The 19,959-nt window shown below is 41.0% G+C and overlaps 1 long non-coding RNA gene across 1 annotated transcript in view; it reads right to left on the bottom strand.

Annotated features, from left to right (window-relative positions):
* LOC122815760 overlaps window positions 1-19,959 on the bottom strand; it is a 181,375-nt gene that overhangs the window by 139,838 nt on the left and 21,578 nt on the right. Inside the window, exon 4 of the long non-coding RNA XR_006366992.1 lies at window positions 17,098-17,125. This is a non-coding gene — a long non-coding RNA (uncharacterized LOC122815760). The remainder of the gene's footprint in view (window positions 1-17,097; window positions 17,126-19,959) is intronic.

The following is a 19,959-nucleotide window of genomic DNA, read 5'->3' as shown; positions in this document are numbered from 1 at the left end:
TCACCAAGGCCATTGACAAGGGTAAGGCAGTCCATACAGCCTACCTAGACCTGGCGAAGGCTTTCAATACAATAACCCACTCGGGTATTATTGAAAAACTCATCAACTTAAATGTAAACCCATACATTACAAGATGGGTTGCAAACTGGCTGAGTGACAGAACCCACAGGGTCAGAGTTGCTGGCGCCATGTCAGACTCAAAGCCTGTCACAAGTGGTGTCCCACAAGGCTCAGTCCTGGGCCCACTCTTGTTTGGCATCTACTTTTCTGAAGTACAAGCAACCACAGGAGGGTTATGGCTGACAAAGTTTGCAGATGACTGCAAACTGGGCACCGTAGTTGAAAACACATCCGACACAGATATCCTTCAGAAGGGTCTCACAGAAATGGATAACTGGTGCCAGAGCCATGGCCTAAAGTTAAATGCCAAGAAATGCATAGTCATACCTTTCGGGAAAAATAAGGTTACCCCTAGCTACCATATAGGTGGCAATCCCCTGATCACAGAAGAAGTTATCAGGGACCTGGGAACCCAGGTTGACAGTAGCCTTTCATTCGACACTCATATTGCTAAAGTAGTTAGGAAGACCTTCTACACTACCCACCTTATCATGAAGGGATTCACATCTAGATCAAGGGAAGTCATAGTCTCCCTATACTCATCACTCATCAGACCAATGATCGAGTACAATGCCCCATTCGGAATGTATCTGACCCGACACTTGCAGCAGCTGGAGAGGCCACAAAAGTTCCTCACCAAAAGGATAAAGGGTCTCAAAAATCTGTCTTATGCTGCCCGACTGAAAGAACTCCAGCTATATTCAGTTGCTTACCGCTTGCTCAGAGGTGACCTATGCCTGACATACAAGGCCATGTCAAACCCAGAGTTGATGAACATGCTTCATCTCAAAAATCTAGATCCCTCAGAGCCACAAGGGCGGGAGACTTAAACCTCGACACGGTTATTAATAGGACGTGCTGGAGGGATAGATTCATCGCCCAAAGACTCCCTATGCTATGGAACAAAATCCCGGTTTATGTGAGGCAGAGCACCTCGCTGGCCTTGTTCAAGAGGAATCTTGACCAATGGATGGGAGACCGCAGATACACCCCAGGGGTTACCTCAGTGTCACTGCTTGACAGAGGCACAGTAAAATAATGGGCATAGTTTCTCCAAACTAAAGGGGTGGCGTAAGCCACAAAACTATGGGCTAGGCTTATAAATGCCCTCGGGCAGATAGCCTAGTATAAACCTATGAACCTATGAACCTATAAACTCAGTGTTCTCTGAGCAGTGGGTCTTAACTGGTTTAAAGTTGCTGCCCCAGTTGTTTACATAAATACAGATGCCCCCTCCTCTGGCTTTACCACTCACATCTTGGTCCTTGTCAGCTTGAAATAATGTCATCCCTTCCACATGGACTGCACAGTCATTAATATTAGTGTTCAACCACATCTCAGTGAATACAAGTAAACAACAGTTTCTCACCTTAATCTGTGTGGAGAGTTCCAGCCTGAAGTGATCCATCTTGTTATCCAGAGACAGAACATTTGCTAGTTGCATGGATGGAAGTGCAGGTCTGCTGGGGTTGGCTTTAAGTCTTGCAGTTATACCAGCCATAGAACTAGTTTCCTTGTTCTGCCACATCTCTTTCTTTTAATACACATCCTATGAGTGGTAGGGGACATTTTTTTCTCCACCAAAGCACTTATGGCCATGTTGTAATATGATTCCCAGTTTGTTTGGTTCATGGAGTGTGTTAGGCCTTAAAGGCCTCACTAACAGTAGCTCATCAAACACACAGCATAGCAGACTAACAGATTGAATTTCCAGGAGTATATCAGCAGTATAAGTTAGCATGCCTTCAGTGTTTGCCTTTTCGGTTGATTCTGATTTAAAATAAGACAAATAATGCACATTCATTTGTGGAGCCAAAGCAACAACAGCCATTTTTTATGAGATTATGATTTTTTTAGGGCATGATAGGTCATGTTTCATGCTATTTAGAAGGCATCCTTGGATATTGTCTGGGCCCATTGATGCAGTGTTCTTGGCCTTATAGAGAGAGCATTAAGGACCTGTTCCCTAGTGATAGCCGGGGGAGTTATATTTGATGGTATTTCCTGAGGGAAGGTTGAGAGGGAGAGAGGGGTAAAGTTGGAGCTGAATTTATCATCCAGTAGGTTTGCTATATCTTTTGGCTCAGTGTAGATGGATCCATTTAAAATGAGCTCTGCACACAATCGTGTATTGCCTTTGAGGTTTTGGACATAGCTAAAGAATGCCTTGTAGTTGTCATTGGCCTGGGAGGCCAAATTTGCTTCAAATTTGGCTTTGGTAGACTTTATTTGTCCTCTGAGTTGTTTGTTTAGTTTGATGAGAGTGCTTTTATCCTGCTGGGTGCTGCACCTCCTAAGTTTTGCCATGATTTTCTTCCTTCTGTTATACAGCCGGTTTTGTAATTCCACCAGAGTGGCTTGTTTTTTGAGTTAATTCTGTACTTCTTCCTGGTGGGTACAGCTGCCTCTATGCAGCTATTAACATGCTTGTATAGGGTTTCTGTGAACAGTTCTGCATAGGCGGCAGAGTACTCAGGGTTTATAGGGCTTCACATTTTGCCAGGTTATCACTTAATAACAGTAAGTTAGCCTTAGAATAGTTCCTGAACATTCTAGGGTTATATGGGCGTCAAGGTTTTATTTTTACTTCAAATGAGACTATATTGGTCTGACCTTACCAGAGAAGACATAATACTAGGGTGTGTGCAACACTCTCCCAAATTAGTGAGGACCAAATCCAGTATGGTTGTACCCCTGGTTGGTGTATTGACAATCTTGTCCAGGGAGTTTATGTTTAAAAAATCCAGGAATCTCTGTGGCTGTACATTTGGTGTCGTATAGAATTTCCAGTTAATAGTGGGGTAATTAAAGTCATCCACAAATATGGTATTGGATTGGATGGTGAGTGTTTCCAATAAGTTTAAATATATGGTATGGGTTTCCTCAGTCATAGAGGGGGACCTATAGCAAGGAAGTGGTATTGGAATTTGCCTGTGGTAATTTGAACACGGAGTAGCTCATGTGCATTGTCCTGTTTGACTGGCCTTGAGGTATATATTTTTTTATATAAATTGAGGCACCTCCATCTGTAGTCCCAATCTGTGTAGTAGCTGGTTTGAATGTGTGGAAGGCATTATAACCTTGCAATGTTGGTGTGCTTTCTGTGGCTTTAAACCATGTCTCAGTGACTGCACAGACATCGGCATTCTCTAGGGTGAGCAGCGCTTCTAGGGAGTGGGGTTTTCTGTTTGGACTCTTAGCACTGTGCAGTAACACTTTAAGATTTTCTTGGTTTTGATTTGCTATGTCAGAAGTACTTCAGTTTGGCATTGCCTAAAAAAGGCACTATGGTGGAAGACAATGTTTTAGCTAATATATAAAAGCCTAGAGAGGGGAGGTGCAGACCATCCTTGGCAAACCAGCGTGGTCTGTTGACCATCTCCTTCCATGCTGACAAATATTGTACCCCTTTGGAATGACACCAGAAACTAAGTCAGTTATTAAAGTCAGTCATTATTTATTCGTATTGTGGCATCATCCATGGAGAAGATAAAATGCTGCTCAGTGCTAGGCTCATACCAGCCTGGGACACATATTCTGAGAGCTCCATGATGTCTCTCTTCATATAGTCTAGGGAGGTACATCTCAGGTCATTTATACCCACATGGACTATGACTGAGTCATACTGATACTCGTGGTCCAGTGACTTGAGTGCATGCGTAATGTGGGGTATCCTAGCCCCTGATAAGCAACTGACCGTGACTTTCTCCTTACTCAGCCTGGTGAGAGGGACATCAGTATGTCTCATGATGGTATCTCCAATGACTAGAATGTTGGATTGTGTGGTGGCTTGCCTTATGGGCTTAGAAGTAGAGGCTCCATGAGATATGGCTCTATGTGTTGATATGGGTGTTGTTTTGAAAGAGTGCATTCGGGTCTGCTGAGGGTATTTGTTATGTGCACTTCATCTAGGAGGTCTTTGCAGTTAAGGAAGGTTACATTTAAGTGCCTCAACATATGTGGGTCTATATGTCTGCTTTGAACTGTGTGTGATGGGTGCAGCATGTGTACTGTTGACAACCTTATTAACATTAGGAGTACTTTTATGTGAGTTTGCCTCCAGTGACATTATACATCTGTCACACCCCATATCAGTTTGTTTGAGAATTAACTGGTTGTCAGTAAACATGAGACAATTTCTACATTGCTTCAGGATGCCTATATCCACCGAGTTGGTAACTGAGATAGTGGGAAAGTTCATATCCATGGCAACAGACCCTTTTTTGATTAGACAGTTGGAGTGAGAATATAATACAATGCCAGGAGTATCTGGTTTGCAACTCCGGGGATAGTGCTTGTCACTGCAAACTAGCTGTCCTGTTTGCAACTAGGTACTGGTGAAATTTTAATCGTACTTTTACATTAAAAATGTCACTCAAGGTGTCTGTGTCTATACAGGGCACTACCAAACACTTGAGGGAAACTAATAAGTGGACCCAGAAATTTAAGGATGAAATATTTAGACAGATATTCTGAAGTCAGAAACAAATCAAGCAGTACTTACTCAAAACAAAGACTTAACTTGTAAAGAATGAAGAAAATGGGGGGGGGGTTGCGGGAATGGCTACTGCCTGGCTACTACTAGTGCTGGTCTCACTACAGCTTCACTCAGCTGGGATACAATGCCCCTTTGCTTCCTCTCTCACCAGAAACAAAACATTAGCACCAACCCCAAGATGAGAAGCAGGCTACAGCCTGTTTAGTGATCCACAGTCTTGTCCCAGATGATGCAAGGGACTGTAGGCTTGTTCACAGGTTTATAGGTGTGTACTAGGCTAATGGCCCTAGAGCCTTTACAAGCCTAGACATAGGATTACCCTGGCATTGTGCCACCTGACCTTAGTTTCCAGTGCCTCTGTCGAGCAGAGCCACTGGAGTTATCCCTGGGGCGAATTTTCTATTTCCCATCCACTCATCAAGATTTCTCTTGAAGAGGGTCAGCAAGGTGCCCTGCTTGACATGTATGGGAAGCCTATTCTATAGCATGGGCAGTCTCTGGGTTATGAACCTATCTCTCCAGTATGTTCGGTTGATTGCGGTAATGAGGTTGAGGTCTCTAGAGCATGTGGTGTGGAGGGATTGGGATTTCTTTAGACGTAGCATTTCTAACAGAACTGGGTCTGACATGGCTTTGTAAGTCAAGCAGAGACTGCCTCTAAATAATTGATATGAGCCAGAGAATAGTTGGAGTTTTTTGAGTCTGTCCATATAGGACAAGTGTTTAAGGCCTAGGATCCTCTTTGTGAGGTACTTTTGCGGCCTCTCCAGTTGTTGCAAGTGTCTAGTGAAGGACATGCCAAATGGGGCTTTCTACTCGATGACTGGCCTAATGAGGGAAGAGTAGAGGGAAACAATGACCTCTTTCTTCCTGGATGCAAAATGCTTAGTAATAAGATGTGCCACATAGAAGGACTTTCTGACCACAGTGGCAATGTGGTGATCAAAATAAAGTTTGCTGTCAACCTGTGTTCCCAGATCTCTTATAACGCCTTCTGTGTTCAGTAGACTACTATTGATGTAGTAATTGATGGGAACCGGGTTTTTCCTAAAGGGGATGATGACAGCTTTTTTTTGGCATTGAGATTAAGGCCATTGTTCTGACACCAGTCGTTGGTTTCAGTGAGGTCATTCTGTAGGATGTCAATATCACTTGGGGAGTTAATAATAGCTCCCAACTTGCAATCGACTGGGAACTTTGTCAGCCAGAGTCCCTTTGTATTGGCCTGGACTTCAGAGAAGTAGATACCAAAAAGGAGAGGACCCAGGACTGAATCCTGTGGGACTCCACTCGTGACTAGTCGTCAGTCTGACTTGGAGTCAGCTACTTTCACACTGTGGGTCCTGTCTGTGGGCCACTTTGCAACCCACCTAGTGATATAGGGGTTGATGTTTAGCTTAGTGAGTTTTTCTATGATTCCTGAGTGGGGAATGGTATCAAAGGCCTTGGCCAGATCAAGGTAGGCAGTATGAACCTCCTTGCCTTCATCCACAGCTCTGGTGACTGACTCAAAGAAGTCGATCAAATTGAGCAGGCATGATCTACCCTTCACAAAACCAAACTGTGTGGGAGCCAGAGTTTGGAGATTCCCTATATCCTTGTTTATTAGGTCCATGATGATGTGTTCCATAGCTTTGCATATCAGACTCATCAGGCTAATGGGGCGATAGTTCCCAGGGTCTGTAGTCGCTCCTCCTTTGTGGAGAGGGATAACTGTAGCAGTGCGCAATTCAGTAGCGACAAAGCCTGAGGTGAGGCTGTGATTGAACAGGGCACACAGGTGAGGTACAAGTTCACTCTGCAGTTCATGTAGAACACAGCCAGGGATATTGTCAGGTCCCATAGAAGCTGTATTCTTGGCCTTGGACAGTGCTGTTTTAACCTGTGCAGCAGTAATACTGGGTGCCTGGCAATCTACTGGTATTGTGATGGTCCTTTGGGGGGTAGGGGTAAAGTTGGCTTGGCACTGAATCTGTAGGCCAGTATATTGGCAATATCTGTTGACTCAGTATAGGAGGTACCATTGTGCAGTAGCTCAGAGTAAATCTGGGTATTGCCATGGATATTCTTTACATAACTATAGAAGGCCTTGTGGTTGTCTTTACTATCTGCTGCAATTCTGTTTTCATAGCTAGCGTTAGAGGATTTGATGAGGGATCTCAACTTTTTGTTGAGGCTGATAAGGGAATTTTTCCAGTCTTGGGACTTCACCTTATTTATAGGTTCATAGCTTCATAGATTAGTGCTAGGCTAACTGCCCTTGTGAGCCATTTTAAGCCTAGCCAATCACCCCATGTGAGAATCAAACCCTGCAGCTTGAGTCTGTAAGGTAAACACCTTAACCATTATTCCAACCTCCCACTGCATCAGTTTCCTCCTTCTGTTGTAGAGTTTGTTTATGGAAAGGGACCACCAGATTGGTTTCCTTTTTTTGGAGGAGAGTGTCTTGGTTCTATTGGGTATGGCGAGATCCATGCATTTGTGTACGTGTTTGTACAGTGCATTGGTGTATGATTCAGCAGACATGCAACTATTCCCCATTTGCATGGGTGCTGTGAACTTAGCAACTTCTGTTTTTAGGAGCCCAGAGTTAGCTTTGGAGAAGTTTTTCATGGTGGTTACCTTTGTGGGGGGTGGGGGTGGGTGGGAGGGATGTGGATTTCCAAGGTGATGAGTTTGTGGTCAGATCTAACCAGGGAGGAGTTGATTATTGGTGTAGAGCAATGGTCACCCATGTTAGTAATGACCAGGTCAAGGATGTTGCTACCTTTAGTGGGGGTAAGAACGAGCTGGTCCAGGGCATTGAAATTAATGATTCCAGGAAACGCTGGGCAAGTGTATTGGTACATGAGTAGTTTTCCCAGTTAATGGAGGGGTAGTTGAAGTCACCCATGAGAGTGTTAGGTTGGACCCTAATATTCTCCAGGGTGCTTAGGAACATGGACTGTGAGTCTTGGGACATGGTTGGGGACCTATAGCAGGCTACAACCTGAATCGCTGTCTTACCCAGTGTTAGCTGCACCTGAAGTATCTCTGATGCGTTATGTTGGGCTACCAGTCTGGAGGTGTGTGCATTCTTTATGAATATGGAAACACCACCACCTTTGGAGCTTTGATCCAAGTTCTGGGGCTGAAAGGTGTGGCCTGAATTATAGTCTGATAGTGCAGGGGTGGTTTCTGCTGCCTTGAACCAGGTCTCTGTTACAGCACAAATGTCGATGTTCTCTATTTTAAGGAGTGCTTTGAGCGAGTGCATTTTGAAATTTAGACTTCTACCATTGAGCAGCATGTAGTCTTTTCCTTGTAGATGCCTTGAATAGCAACCAGACCAATCAAGAACATCATCACCGACAGTCACTGCCAACCAGAAACAGGAATCAATGCACTCTGTTCCCTCTCTCACCAGGAGCAGAATATAAACACAAATTCCAAGTTGTCACCTATGAAGCAGTTATTAGGCCTTCAAGTGATCACCAGTCTCCAGGAAATAATGTCTCTTTGCTCCTTCTCTTACCAGGAAAAAACAGAAGTACTAATCCCAAGATGACTACTGAGAGGCATCTCCAATAATTGGTGGTCTTGCAATAGATGTTAAAGATTTAAAATATAAGATGGAAAAGGTGGTTAATATTCTAAGCACTGCAGTATGCACTAAGTAGTTAGATATGAAAGAGGGAGTAACAGCGGTGGTAGCTGTAATACCTAAAGATGGTAAAGAGCCATCAGATCCAGCCTTATATAGACCCATTTCAATTCTAAACCAGGATTATAAAGTGTTTATGTCTATAATTGCTAAATAAGTGGCAAAGATGAAGCTGAAATTGATAGATATAGATTAATGTGGTTTTGTGGAGGGGAAACAAACATTTGACAACATTAATAGAACAATGATGATCCAGAGGGAAGCTGAATGTAAGAAAATACCACTGTTGTTGGTGGGTCTTGAGACAGAGAAAGCATTTGACAGAGTAAGCTGGGACTTCATGAGCAGGGCAATGGAAGCATTTGCTTTCCCTAATAAAATTATAAGGTTGATTAGGAAGATATATGAAGAATCAGAGGCGAAAATTAAAGTGGGTGGATTCCTATCTGATATTTCTGTTTGAGAAGAGGACTCAGACAACAGTGTCCTCTTTCCCCTTTGTTATTTGCTTTATATTTAGAACCATTGGCAAAGAAAATAAGAGACTCAGAAATTCAAGGATATAATTGGTATGGTAGTCAGAAAAGATGGCTTTATTTGCAGATGATATTACTTTATATCTGATAAAACCAGAAAAGGACATTTCAGTATTGTGAAACATTTTGAGACAGTTTCAAGTCTTTTTGGAATACAAAATGAATGAAGCTAAAACAAAGGCAATACCTGTAAACTGTGTACCCACACATGAATTGGTTCATCAATGTCCATATTTATGAGGACTTGATAAACTTAAGTACTTAGGGATATGGATTGAAAAGGATTCTGTTATGGCAGCTAAGGATATGTGGGAACAGACTAAAAAGATAATACAAAAACTGAGAAATTGGAAACTCTGTATTATGGATATAGATAGCAAGATACAAGCAGTCAAAATGTTTTAGTCCCCTTAGTTTTATACACAGGTCAGTTATATTTTTATCAACCAGAGGAGAAGTTGTAGACAGCAATTAATAAAGAGTTGAAAGATTTTATCCAGGAGGGGAAGAGATATCGTGGGATAAGCTGACCCTTCCAATATAACAAGGTGGTTTTGGATTACCTGATTTGAAGGGGTATTTCAGAGCTTCACAGTTAAGACTCCTATACCTAGCACAAGCAGAAAGCTATAATTCAAAGTGGAAAGGGACGATGGCAAAATGGGTGTGGGGGAGCTCAAGAAACAAGGATAGACTAGGATTTTGGATGCAGATCCTTAAGGAGAATAATAACCATACAGAATATTATATTCATAAATAACAGAAAGTATTCTAAGAATATAAGAATATTCTAAGTAGTCTAAGAACTAAACCAACATGGGAATGGAGAAAGGAGATTCTGCTGATGGGGATAACTGCAATTAGGGATACAGACAATAGGCAAGAGGGGGCTGGAATTTAATGGAGATAACTGGCAAAGGAACCAAAGTATTGGGAGGAAATAATTAGATAGAGAAAGGTAATAGAATGGGAAGAGGCCAAGAATGTACTTGGACTACAGACTAATGACCACCTTACCTATAAAGAACTGATGTCAGAGTATAGGCAAAGAGAAATGAATAGTGGGATCCTAAGCAGAAGACTAGCACTGGTAGAGTTTTTACTAAAATCTAAAGCATAAGCTGCTGTTATAAAAAGGGATAATTAATACAGCATATAAGATATTGTATGATAACTATAAGAATCAATCAGAGGAGAAGGACTGGGAAGCGATACTAGATTAGCAATTCACAAAGAAACAATGTGGGAATATATGTATGACTCTCAAATATGCAACAAAATGTAGAAGATTTAGGATCTTTGCTTGGAAGGGTTTGCATAGGAATTTTTATACCCTGCATTCTTCAGCCTGGTGAATGTTGTATCTGAATGTCATACAGTGGTGTCACCAATGACTAAGACATTTCAGCAAAACATCTGCTTCCACCTTACATTTCATCACTGGTACTCATCTTCAGACAGAAATGGCTGTAAGTGTCCTGAGTACTTATACAAATAAGTCTCTCTCATGCTCTCTTATTTAATAATCATGTTTCCATTATAGCTAGGAAATGCTTTCATTTGATACAGTTAATTTCTAAAGGAATATCTTAAAAGATTCAAATATATTTTCTTACCACTGTACTTTTCCCCTTATCAAATCCATCCTTAAATATTGTGCAGCCTTTGGTATGGGCAAATCCAAGCATATCACTTAAGTGGGAAGGCCCCGATAATTTTTAGACAAGAAAATTAAAGGCTTTAAATTCTTTAACTATCCCACTAGGTTATCACTAGTTTCTTTATACTCAGTAGCCTACCAGCTGCACTGACGTGACTTATATATCATCTTCTGAGCCAGCTAACACAGAAGGTCTTTGGCTAACAAAGTTTGCAGATGACTGCAAACTAGGAGCCATAATCGAAACTCCTAATGATGTGGACATACTACAAAAGGGCCTCACTGAGACAGATGCCTGGTGTGAAAGCCATGGCCTGAAGCTCAATGCCAAAAAGTATATTGTCATCCCTTTGGTAAAAACTCTGTACCCATGAACAACCACAGAGCTGGTAGTCTACTTAACGCCAAAAATGTGATAAGAGTCCTTGGGACACAGGTGGACCGTAGTCTCTCCTTTGATAATCACATCGCCACAGTGGTCAGGAAATCCTTCTGCGTGGCTCACCTCATCACAAAAGGTTTCTCATCCAGAAAAAAGAGGTGATTATTCCCCTCTACTCATCACCCATTAGACCCATTATAGAGTACAATGCCCCTTTTGGTATGTACCTCACAAGACATCTACAATAACTGGAAATGCCACAGAAATACCTCACAAAGAGGATTACTGGCCTCAAACAGATGCCCTACACAGACCGTCTCAAAAAACTCCAGCTTTACTCCGTCACATATCACCTACTCAGAGGCGATCTCTGCCTAACATACAAAGCTATGTCAAAACCAGAGCTGTTGGACATGCTCCACTTAAAGAAATCCCAATCCCTCTGAGCTACATGCTCTAGGGACCAAACCTTGTCACCACAATAAACAGAACATGCAGGAGGGATAGATTTCTGTCCCAGAGACTTCCCATACTCTGGAATAGACTACCTATCTATGTCAAACAGAGATCCCCATTAGCACTCTTCAAGAAAAATCTTGACGACTGGATGGGAAATAGGAAATTCACCCCAGGGATCACTTCTCTGGCTCTGCTTGACAGGGGCACAGGAAAATAATTTTCTTGGGTGGCGAAAGCCAGGGTACATTTTTGGCTAGGCTTATATAGGCCCTAGGGCCAATAGCCTAGTACCTACCTATGAACCTATGAAAGACTCAATCCTATTTACCTTTTACTTCTTCACAAAGCCAGTGGCTCTACAAACACCCATGCTAGAAACCTAAATCTACACCAGCAAATAAACAAAGCTTGCTGGAAGGACAGGTTCCAAATTCAACATATTCCCAGCCTATTAAATAAATGATCACTACAGGTCAAGCAAAATACTGCTTTGTCTACCTTTTAGGCTAGTCTTGCTAACTGAATGGGTAGACACAAATTTATACCAGGGTTATCATGTACACATAGCTGTATTTGACAGGTGAGCACTATTAACTGTTTGTAAAAGGTGACAAGAACTCTTTAGTGTGCTGCTTAAAGATATTTATGGCTAGGCATTTTATGGTTCACGAGATTCCTTACTTAATATTATTTCTACATTACTCTGCTCCTCTTTTTTGGGATAGACTGTAGGCTTATGGGATCTTAAGGGCACAGGCTTGCAACAGAGGTGACTCCTGATAATACGTCGTGATAGTATTAGTTATGTTTGGCTAAGATATGCTAGTGGGACATCTAGGAGGTCTAGCAGGTTTAGGAAAGTATTTCTTTACTGCCTCGATATATGTGGAAGTAATGTTGTAATGCTGTTTATCAATTATGGGCGAGGCAGACTAGTCTCCACTTTAGATAAATAAATGCAGCTCTCATAGGGGGAACCAGTATGTGTTAGAAGAAGTGGGTTGTCAGTATATATATAAGGCAGTTGCTACACTTCCTCAGAAGATCTTATGTCAGTAGGCTGGCTAAGTATGAGGCTGAAGGAGGCTGGGACTCCATGAGGACAGGCAGTGTTTTCTTCAGACCAATTAATAGTACAGATAACAGCTAATAGAATGCACACACAGTTTAGATATAAAATCAGTGCAAAACAGTGATGGTAGAGGACACACTCAATATGGATAACTAGCTTAGTTACAATTAAAAGAGAGATTAATTTGGAGTGATATTTTTTGAGGAAGTTTGGTGGGTCTGTGAAACACAATGTGAGGGTAAATGAACTTAATCTGTTTAAAGGGAGTGCCTTCACACAATGATACTTAAGTGCATACCAAAAAGAGCCAACAAAGAAGGAGTGGGATAAACTTTTTTAGACAAGACAGACAACTAGATAGCCATTGGGTTTAAGAACATAACAGGAACACGGTGGGAGAGTGAAGTAAAATTTTCTTCACAGCAGTTTATTCTATGGCAAGGAAGACCTTGCAATATTTTATTTTCCCCTTAAATAAAAATTACTAATCTGAAGGTCACCAAGAAGCTAGAGATGAGGAGAGAGTCCAACTGGGCATTCCTAGACTTGGAAAAAGCATATGACAAGGTTCCAAGAAAGCTGATCTGGGGAGTACTGCAGTGGTTTGAGGTTCCAGAAACATTGGTAGAATTAGTGCAGGCTATGTGCAAGGACTCAATGACTCAAGTATGAACAGTGTTCAGTCTCACAGAGGGGTTCCCAGTGGGAGTGGGTGTACACCAGGATTCAGCTTTGAGCCCACTGTTGTTCATACTGGTAATGGACTACATTAGCAAACAGGTCAGAGTGGACAGATCAACAAAGTTGCTCTATGCAGACGATGTGGCATTACAGGCAGACACTGAGCTAGAACTTCAGCAAAGGATAGGAGAGTGGAATGCAAAACTGAAGGCACATGGGATGAAACCAAGCACAGATAAGATGGTGGTAATGGCAGTAAACTGGGGAAATCAGAAAAAGCTGAGACTAGAGATAGACACAGAGCTGTAGACTGTATAGTACTGTGATTGCTAAAATAAGAGCTACAACCTATGTAGACCATACAGTAATTAAAGGTTCAGCTGTGGGGAATGACATATGAAATCTGTAGAGATTGGTATGGAAATTGAGTAGGTATATGTGCTAACAGTTACGTATAGTATAAGGCATTCATCCTTACTGCTGATAGTTAGGAACACCTTGGTAATTACCAGTGATGTTGCCCTACTGTTGAATGTTGGGGAAGAACATGTGTGTAAGGGTATGACTGCTGTATTCACCATCAATAGGCCAAAACGTAAATTAGACGGGCCATAACAGTACTGTAACAGTGACAGCCATGTATAAGGATAGGCTGTCTTGGTAATATGGATTGCTTTGTTGTCAGTTCTTTCTAAGTCGTTGAAAGGTGGGCATCCTTAGGAAGAAAGACAAGACACAGTGCTGCACAAACATGCACTATAGCTTCCCAAATCTGTGTGATTTAGCCTAGAAAATGTCAGCTCTTCTCTGACAATACATAAGTTTATACTTATGTGCACAGCATGTAGACAAATTACATCAGGCAGCATGAATCGTAATATATTTTGGCTGTGCATTTATGGCATAAGGTGCTGCCTACTGCCTTGGGCCACTTTGTACAGCTTGTGGCACTGGGCTTGTGCGGGTGATCAGTGCAGGTGCACATGTTGCACTACTCTGCAGAAAGCTACTGCATGTTGCAGAAACGACACAGTAGGCATGATTTACAGTTTACCATTTTGTTCCACATGACATTAGCATTATCTTCAGAGAAGATTCAGGAGCTGTATCAGTCTGAGTTTACATTTCTATTCTCATGAGATTGCACAATCTGGTGTGGGCTGCTCTGTTGATTGTGTCTTTTGCTTTTGTGAATGTTTTCAATGCAGGGCAGGGTCTACTTGCCAAAACATAATTAGGGTGGGCTTAAGGAGATGGCTGCAGTGGGTGCAATTGGCAGGTGCTGCTGATGTGGGACTGCAATATTGGGATTGATTTATACTCATGGCTTCATAAATGGCTGCCTGATACTGAATTACTGAATTTACAGCTTGGCTGAAGCACTGAAGCATGTAGCATGAGTTGAGTGTGTGTGTGTGTGTGTGTGTGTGTGTGTGTGTGTGTGTGTGTGTGTGTGTGTGTGTGTGTGTGTGTGTGTGTGTACGTATGCTGTAGTAACTGTAGCAAAACCTTATTTTTTTCTTTTCAACTTTAAGAAGAGCTGTTCTTTTTGCTCGGGATGTGCGTGACAAATTTGAGGATCCGCATTGGACACCACATAAACTAGCTACAATTCTGTCTGCTTGCAGAGTTGTACTGTATGACTATATCCAGTTGCATACTTGCTGTGTGACTCATTTATGCACCATAAAGCACAGCTAGCTGCCCATACGTGGTGCATGTCTTCATGTGGATATTCAATATCTCTCTTTATTGCTGTATAGTGCCACATAGCTATGCAAGGCTTTTGTAGAAATCAAATGTATCTCAATGTATTTCAGTCCCTGCCCTTGTCTTTGTGGGGACTGCTTTACAGTTTATTAAACTATATTTTAGACTCAGTGTGACAAGAGGATGGTTTTCTTTAATTTTCTTTTTTTTTTTGTTTTGCCATAGTGACTGTTGAGAATATCTTGCTTGTGGTGAAATCTCAATAGCAGGTTTGGCAAAGAGCATAATACAAGATTTGTTTACACTGACTGCTTAAAAGAACGTGTGCAAGTTTTTCTCAGTTATTTACCCTGACACACCCATAGGCAGTTGCTAAAGAAGACACAGCTGCATTTAACCTGGGATTTTTGATATTTTTCCAGCTCATTTATGTTTCTTCACATTTTTTGTACTACACCGGGGGCTAGCAATCTAAAGCAAACTCAAACAAGAAAAACATTCTTCACCTGAAAATTGTAATTTAGAAGATTTTCACCAAAATCTTACTAGCTGTTCGTTAAGGCCTGATAGTCTTGTATCCACATTGTAGAGTGATAGTTTCAGAATTTGACATCGGGAAATGGAAGCACTGCAGGTTAGGGAGTATGGCCTGAATACACACAGATAGTATATGCAGTTAATGTAGAGAGTGGTTTATTAAAATGAGTTCTTCCACCAAGGTAATACTCAGTTAACACCTATTCTACAGTTTAATGAGGCACTTATCATTTAAAAATACAAAACACAAATCTAATAGGGAACAAAGCATTCTGACAGCAAGTTAGGAGATATGGCCTGCATATTTTCTAGTCATGGTTTCATCTTAGTGAGACTTCTTATAGAAAGCTAGAATGGTATATAAGAGGTTATAGAGTACTGGGTTTTAATACTTAGTGAGACTTCTTATAGAAAACTAGAATGGTATATAAGAGGCTATAGAGTACTGGGTTTTACTCTTTGGAGTTAAAGGATTATGACTAGGTTTCTAATCATAACCGAGCTTTATACGTTCACTAACTGCATGTCAAGAAATTCATGATGAGGTCAAAGTGAAGAAAAGCTTGAGAGGTAAATTTTAATATCTATTTTGAGAATACAACTATGTGGTTATAACTGGAGAGACTAGACAATAATTCTATGTAGTACATGGAGCTTACATTTTCTATGTACTACATACAGAGAGCGAGTGAGGGAAGTTTAAGGGTGCTAAGTGTTTTCTAGTTTTGAAGGCTACAAAACACTTCATGCTTTCACACAATTCTTTGTAGCACATGGAATTTTAGCTGCTCCAATGGACTACAAGAGATAAAAAAATACAAGAAAAAAAAAAGAAATTGCAGGAGCATGAAGTGTTTCACAGCTTTGAAATCTGTGACACAGTGCTGCCTTACAGACAGTGGCCAGATGTTAAGTATGTATCTGATCCTCTAACATTTTTAAAAGCTGCAATACACTCCACTCTAATAAAGACATAAAAAATCTGGCAGGACAAAGTGTACTACAGCTCTTGAAGTTGTTTTAGTCTCCCAGTGCTGTTCTGTAGTGGCTGCTGTTTGTGTTCTAGCATGAACCTAAAGTATAACAGCACTGACACTTATCAAACATTTAAAGTGTTTTTCTTGTATCAGAAACGTGTTTAACAAAGTTGTCATCTTTCTGATTTTGAACCATAATTGTGTCACTAAATGTACTGCAATAAATTATTCTATAGCCAGAATGATTTGCTGACTTCAGTAAGCAACCTATAAATATTACAGTCTTCATAGTTTTTGCAGTTTAAGATATGCTCTTATTTTTGGTTCAACCTTGTCATCAGGTTAGGTGGTAATAGTCTCCCAAATATGATGACTCTGTGTCTCTGTTTTAACATCTCCTTACCAAAGATCCAGCACAAAGTTCATCCAAGGTCTGGTCCTGATCTTTGTAAATGTTTTAAATCTAGTTAATTCTTCTTTTATATACCAGCCATGCCCATTGTTTCAAAATTATTATTTACATTATGTGTAGGTACAATCCAACTGACAGTGGACGAACCAACTGTGATTATGTATTATGAGTTAAAAGTTATACATAGTTCTTCATCTAAGGTGGAGTTAATGGCAAAGGTACCCATTGAACATGTTTGTGTGTGTGTGTGTGTGTGTGTGTGTGTGTGTGTGTGTGTGTGTGTGTGTGTGTGCCTGTGTGCTATGTGTGAGTGAATGCATCTGGATTTAATTTGAAATGTACTACCAAAATCAATAGTCACACAGGAAAAAAGTAAACAAATTATTTGAAATGTCTAAATTTATACATACCTTTTTCTGTGTTAAGCATTTCCATCATCTGTGAAAGAAAAAAAAGGAAAAGCTTTATTAGTGTATACAAATAACAAACCTCTCAGTACAATAACATGTCTTTTAATTAGCAGACAGCTTTTTCTTTTGTTGTACAGTATTTAAAATCATACTACTAGAACACAAGCTGCTTAGTTTTGTTTTACATTAACGTTTTCTTTACCCTGGTGTACTGAATTACATATGAAGGTAACTAATTAATTTACTGTACTTCTTGTATCAGTGAAGCAAAATATCATCTTAAAGGAAAACTCCACCTTAGAACTCAAAAACATGTTTTTTTTTAATTATATCTTTGTTTTCTTGACTATTTTAATGCCTCAAAATCACTCCAAGTGCCTCTTTTATTTTGTTTACCAGGATAGTCTGACTAGTGGAGTCCTGGGGAGAAAAGCTACAAAAAGTTACAGAGTAATACATGGTAATAATAGAAAGTAAAATAGTATAAATGATAGGAACAGTTTAGGTTAACATGTAGTAGAGCTAACAGTTTAAAAAGAGGGCTAACAATTAAAGACAATACAAGCTGATAGTACAGCTACCTATTTTGCACAAAATGGCGAATGATGGGACCTGCCTTGATAATATGATCTTGTTTTCTTACTTTCATTCCTTCTTCCAAGAATACATTTCAATTCCTCTTTATATTAGTCATATTAGACATAAGGAAGTGGTGTTGCTTTCTCATGCCATTAACATAGAATTGCAGGACTGTGAAGCACTGTCTAAAGCATATTCTATAACAGAGCTACTTCTATGTTTCCCTGACTGAGCCTGATTAATGTGTCTATAAGAACTTATTCTATGCTATAAATAGCTGTTAACTACTTCCAGCAAAAGAAAGTAGGTAAATTACTGGCTTTTATAACGGGATTCTTTTGTAGTTCTAAAAGAATTGACAGAACTTCCTCCACACAAATGATTGACAAACCACAATGCTTTGTCAGAGATGGCCTTCATCTGTTTCCCCTGGGCTTCAGGCTTCTGGCAAAGGCTCTTGCCTCCTTCATAGTGCCTTTTCTAGGCAAAGTCATGAGGACAAAATTACCAATGTGAAAAATTCTTCTAAACAAAATTTAAAGGTCATGCTGCCAAATGCTAGGAGTCTTAACATTAAACTGCAATCACTGCAAGCAATTCCATGCCCTGGGAGGTGCTGACATTTGTGCAGTCAGTGAAACCTGGTTCAAAGCTGCGAAGAGCACCCTAGCCTTACTAGGTTATTTGTCCTACCACACCTTCAGACCCCCAAACAGAGGGCTACAAAGCCAAAGCAGGTGGATTTTCAAAATTTATCAAAGACATACACACCTCCAGGCTGGTTAAACAGTATGATGCACAGGAGACACTCCAAAAGCAGTTAACTATTCATAAAACACCTATTCAAATCATAGCTGGCTACAGACCCCCAACCATGACTCAGGAGGCCCACTCCACCTATCTGGATTTACTTGAATCCATCAAGATATAGCCCTCTACCCTGATACTGGGCAACTTTAACTACCCAACCATAGAGTGTAAAACCTATTCTAGCTCAAACACGAATGCTAGTCAACACCCCCACAAGAGGGGAAAATATCCTGGACTTGGTACTAACCAAAGAGTAGCCAATGTAGCACCCCTACAGTGTCATCCTCCTTGGTAGGATCTGATCTTAAAGCAAGCACTTTCAAAGTCACCATCCCCCTGACCCACTCCTTTCCAGGGTCAAAGAAAACAACTTTTCTAAAGCTGACTACAACCTCCTGAGAGCAGATATAAGCAGCTTCACAGCCACAATCCCTTCAGTTGAATCAAGCACTAATGTCCATGCCTACACCAAAAAACCACATGAGCACCTATATAGCTGCATGGCTTCAACAATACCTCACAGGACCAAATCATCTTTCTCAAGGAAGAGTAAACCTGTCTGGTGGACAGCAGAAATAAACAGACTCTATAATAAAAGGAAAAAAAAATGCTGTCTAGGACCAAGAAGGAGCAGGTGCCAAGTTGGAAGCAATCTCTCCTTTGTCTGAACAAGCAAATAAGGTCACTATTGAAATCTTCTAAGGCTAACTTTGAGTCCAAATTGGCCACATACACTAAGGACAATCACTAGGCCTTCTTTGCATATGTCTGCAATCTCAAAGGTAACTCCCAAATCTGCTCTGAATTTGTAGTCAAGAATACCACATTCACAAACACCATAGATATAGCCAACCTGATGGCAGACAAGTTCAGTGAAAACTTCACCCCCTGTCCCCCCATCAGTAAACTAGGATATCCTCAGCTCCTGCCCCCCTCCCCTCATCACCAGGGAATAGGTTATTAATGCCCTCTCAAAGGCAAAAAATACAGTCTCCATGGGATCTGGCAACATCCCTGGCTGTGTCCTATATGAACTCAGGCAAGAGCTCTCAGCACCACTAGGCACCCTATTCAACCAAAGCCTGTGCACTGGCTTCATCCCAGCAGAATGGAAGTCCGCCACTGTCATCTCTCTGCACAAAGGTGGAGCCTAACTAGCCTGAAATGCAAGGCCATGGAACATTATCATGGGCCTTATAAACAAGGACATTGGCAACTTCCAAATGTTTGATCCCACACAGTTTGATTTTTTCAAAGGGAGCTCATGCCTGTTAAACTTGGTCACCTTCTTCGAAACAGTCTCCAAAGCCATGGATGAGGGCAAGACAGTGCACTCCACCTACCTTGACCTAGACACTATTCCCTACTTGGGCATAATAAATCAACTCTCCCAGCTAGACATCAACCCATATGTTACCAGATGGGTAGCTAACTGGCTCACTGATAGAACCCACTCAGTCAAAATAGCGGAAG

Source organism: Protopterus annectens, chromosome 11.part0 (assembly GCF_019279795.1).
Source record: "Protopterus annectens isolate FY-2018-M chromosome 11.part0, PAN1.0, whole genome shotgun sequence".
NCBI lineage: Eukaryota > Metazoa > Chordata > Ceratodontiformes > Protopteridae > Protopterus > Protopterus annectens.
The sequence above is the reverse complement of the archived record's forward strand: the minus strand, read 5'-3'. Positions and strand labels throughout refer to the sequence as shown.